This window comes from Fragaria vesca, linkage group LG6 (assembly GCF_000184155.1).
Source record: "Fragaria vesca subsp. vesca linkage group LG6, FraVesHawaii_1.0, whole genome shotgun sequence".
Lineage (NCBI taxonomy): Eukaryota > Viridiplantae > Streptophyta > Magnoliopsida > Rosales > Rosaceae > Fragaria > Fragaria vesca.
In genome coordinates this window covers 14,598,798-14,603,444 of record NC_020496.1, presented here as the reverse complement: position 1 = coordinate 14,603,444, position 4,647 = coordinate 14,598,798, and positions in this window count along the sequence as shown.

Genomic DNA, 4,647 nt, shown 5'->3' with positions numbered 1-4,647 from the left:
AAGATAACAACATACTTATTCCGGCACTTCCAGCTGACGATGGAGTCCCAGAAGCCGCAGAATTGCCCTAAAGGGCGGTGGCACCGCCGAACAGAATCAGCCGGGGTCCAATGTATCCAGGACTGCCCTCCTCGCCAACAGCGGCGACCGCAGTCAACGTGTGGCCACACCTCAGCCCCGGCCCATCCTCCTTCTTCTCTAAAATCGCATTGACCACCGAGTACGTCGGGGCATGCCTCGGTCCGGCCACCGGAGTCTACTGCGGCGACGCCGGAGACTGAAGCTGTTGCGCCGCCGGGGAAGCCGGAGACTGAGGCTGTTGTTCTCCTAGCTGTTCTCCCCCATCCACCGCCGTCGTGCTCTGGTTCTGTACAGCCGGATCGTGATCGGCCTCCGGCGCCATCGAGGAGTCCACGTCCATTTCTCTGAGCTTTGATTAGTTCCCTAGCTTCAAGATCGGAACGAATTCGCATTCCTTATCAACATGTCGATTCCCAATCTCACCTGAGGACACAAATCGGGAATATCGTCCCAATCGGAACCCTAGCTCATAACAGCGGCGTCGATCTAGCTGCGGCGGAGTCGATCGGCGAGGTGCAGGTGGCTGAGTCGATCTAGCAGGCGGCGGAGACGATCGATGAGGTCGATCTAGCAATTACGGCGGATTCGATCGGCGTTGTGTGGTGTGCAGAGAGAGAGAGAGTATGACAGATCAGAGAGAGAAGATATTTTTAGTCATGGCAGTTTTGTAGTTTTTTTAGAAAAGATTGGTTTTTTAAGTATTTTACTTAAAAATTGCTGACAAGGCGTGGGACTATGCCTTGTGGGCTTGGGCTTATGTCCTTATTTGTTTAAATTTGTTGAATGTTGGTTTTTCTGTGTTTTACAACTATCTATGGTATTGGGATATCATTTTCTATAAAATAAATGATAGAGTCTATCAGACTCAGGTTGGTAAATGATCCAATAACCACCCTTCAGCCAATCTTCATAATTAAATACCGTTACTGTATAAATGGATCTCGTTGTGAAAGATCTAGTACTAGATAATTTTAGGTAGAGCCAAAGAGTGTGAACTGTACAAGTTAACAATAACATTGATTAAATGAAGGGTTTAGCTTATTCTACAATGTCTCAATTGGGTTATATGATGTTAGTTTTAGGTATCTTTTTTTTTAAAGATCCGCTATAATAATGAGAAATATTTCCGACTATATGCGCAAATCATGTTTTCTTAAACCACCCATAAGAATCATATTCTGACTTTTATCTGGAGAATATCCAACAATAGCTTCCATCGAATGAATAAAAGATTTTAAGCGGAGAACCTCGAATGAAAACAAAACACATTAAGAGCATCTCCAGCAAAAAAACTACATTATCCAAATACAAAAAACTCATATCAATGAACCAATAAGATTTCATACAGTACGAATACTCATTAATCCAGAATTACAATCACACAAAACAAACCTATTTTTCATTTTGGAACTACGGATTGGACGATGAAAATTCGGCACCACAGCTTCTTGGGGACTCCGCCAATGAAGGAGAATTCTGAATCATCTTCATCATGCTCTCTGATATCAAATTACTACAATACAGAAAAAGTAATGCATAAAAATTGTGAATTTATAGTTCTCAGATTGAAACCAAATATAGCACATTTATAGTTCTCAGGAAGGCTAGTCTCTATTAATTAAACCAAACCAATTTGGAAAAATATAGCCATTGATTTCTATAGGCCAAGCATTGAAGCATTCCTATCTTACAGAGGTCATCGATACAACCTTCATTGATACTCTCATGTATGAATCTGCCGAAGATGATGGCAGTGCTTTTTCTGCTAAGCTTGGACAAAAAATGAAAGTAATGTCTTGGAACAGCCGAGGGAGTGCTTGGGATGGTTTTGAAGCACAAGCACTCTTTTATACTTCTTGTTTTGAAATTGAGGTTTTATGTGTCATTGATACTAGATCATCGGCTACTACTTTAAATAAAACCAGGAAGTTGCCTTTTGATCAGTCTATTTCTGTTCCTTCTGTTGGACAGTGTGGAGGTATGACCTTGCTGTGGAATTCAAAATCTGTGTCTATCCAAATTATCTCTACTCACAAAAGATTTATACATTGCAATGTTACTAACCTCAGAGAAAATAAATCTTGCTTATTTACCTTTGATTATGCCTATCCAAAAAAGGAACACCAAGCTGCCTTATGGAATGAAATTTCTATGCTCAGCCCAACTAATAACTCTTGTTGGGTGTTAATGGGTGACTTCAATATGTCCCCTGAGGAAAAACTTGGGGGTATTGGTGGTGTAACGAAGTTTATGCTAAATTTTTGCGATTTCTTGAACAACAATGGTTTGGTGTCTCTAGTGGCTTCTGGTTTACCTTTTACTTGGACAAATAAGCATGTAGATGACTCGGTGATTTTTGAAAGATTAGACAGAGCCATTGTTAATACTAGTTTTCATAATGATTTTCCAAATGCGAAATTGGAAAATCTACCGATTATTACTTTGGACCATGGTCCCATCTGCCTCTCTCTAGATTCACCCAGAAGGAATACTACTAAATCCTTCAAGTTTGAAGCTATTTGGATTTCCCATCCAAACTTTGCCCCTTTAGTGAAAAAAGTTTGGTCCCAAAATTTTAATAATAACCCTATGTTGAATTTTATTACCATTGCAGGCCAGTTTTCTAATGTTGCCAGATCTTGGAAAAAATCAGAATTTGGCAGCCTTTTCAAAAGAATGGAGGAACTGAACAAGGAAAGTGATGAGATCCAATTACAACTCATGAACAACCCAAGCTCCATTTATCTTAAGCAGAGAGATGCTCAAGTTCGTGTTAGCCTACATGAAATCTGGAAACAAGAGGAAGTTTTTTGGGCACAAAAAGCTAAAGCAAATTGGCTTAAACTAGGGGACAGAAACACCAAATTTTTTCAAGCTCAAGCAAACATTCACAGGAAGGTTAACCATATTTCTAAGCTACAAGATAGAGAAGGAAATTGGACTTCGAATGAGGAGGATATTGCTCATATTCTTGGACAGGACTTCAAGAAAAGATTTCACCAGGATTCACCTCCAAGTGCAACTAGTATTATGGATTTTATATCTATTATTAACTCTGAAATCACAGCTGAGGATAATAATGCTCTTTTGAAACAGGTCACGGATGATGAAATTCTGTAAGCAGTTAACTCTATTGGAGCGCTTAAAGCACCCGGACCTGATGGTCTGCATGCAATGTTCTTTCAAAGTTGCTGGAAGGAGACAAGAGACACTGTGATACCAATGATTAAAGCTTGCTTTACCAATGGAGATCTAATCAGACACTTGAACCATACCAATATTGCCTTGATTCCCAAGGTAGAAAATCCCTCTAAGGTAAATGATTTCAGACCTATTAGCCTTTGCAATGTCTCTTATAAAATCATTACCAAAATTTTGATCAAAAGATTAAGACCTCTTTTAGGAAAATGTATATCGAAAAACCATGGTGCTTTTGCACCAGGAAGGGCTATAGGATAACATCTTGATTGCACATGAAATCTTCTCAGATTTTCAAAGAAGATTAGGAAGGAATGGAGCCATGGCAGTCAAACTAGACCTTGAAAAAGCTTATGATTTACTTGATTGGTCTTAATATTAAAGCTTGTCTTTTGAGATTTGGCTTTCACTATGATTGGATTGAGTTAGTTATGCATTGCATTAAATCTGTTTCCTTCTCTATTATTCTCAATGGCTCTCCTCAGGGCTGGTTCCAACCTTCAAGAGGTATAAGACAAGGTGACCCCTTGTCCCCTTATATTTTCATTTTAGCAATGGAACCTTTAATCAAACGGTTTAACTCTTTGGCAGTGAACAGTAAAGCCCAGGTGGGAATTCTTTCTTCCCCTCTTGGTTTCAGAATCTCAAACTTGATGTTTGCTGATGATTGTTTAATTTTTGCAAAGACCACTAAAAATGCTACCAGGAACATATGCAAAGTTTTGGATGCTTTCTCTGCTGCTTCAAGTCAGAAGATTAACTTCCATAAATCTTCACTTTTCTTTTCCTCAAAAGTTAATCACAGCATTAGGAATGAAATTACGAATATTATTAATATCCAACAGAAAAGAACTATTGGTAAATATTTAGGCATTCACAATGTTGTGTGGTGGAAAGACCCTGTTAATGCCAAGGAACTCTTGCAGAGAATTTCTAATAACTCTCAGGGTGGAAACAAAGCACCCTCTCGAGGGCAGGTAAACTTACCCTTATCAAAGCAAACATTTCTGGTATGCCGAACCATGTAATGTCCTTTTTCGGTGCCCCAAGAACTTGACCAATGAAATTGACAAACAAGGAAGAAATTTCTTGTGGGGTTCAGATATGAAACAAACTCCTGTGGCTTGGAAAGATATATGTAAACCTAAAGCTCTAGGTGGTCTAGGTGTTAGACCAGCCGATTTCTTTAATAAGGCTGCAATTGCAAAACTTGCCTGGAAAGTAATTACTGATAGAAACAATTGGTGGGAGCAGGTCATGCAGAAGAAATATCTCGGGAAATGTTCTTTTTTCCAGGCCAAAAAGAAGCAAAGAAACTCAATGGCTTGGAATGGTATTCTGGACACAAGGGACCTAATCATTAAAGGT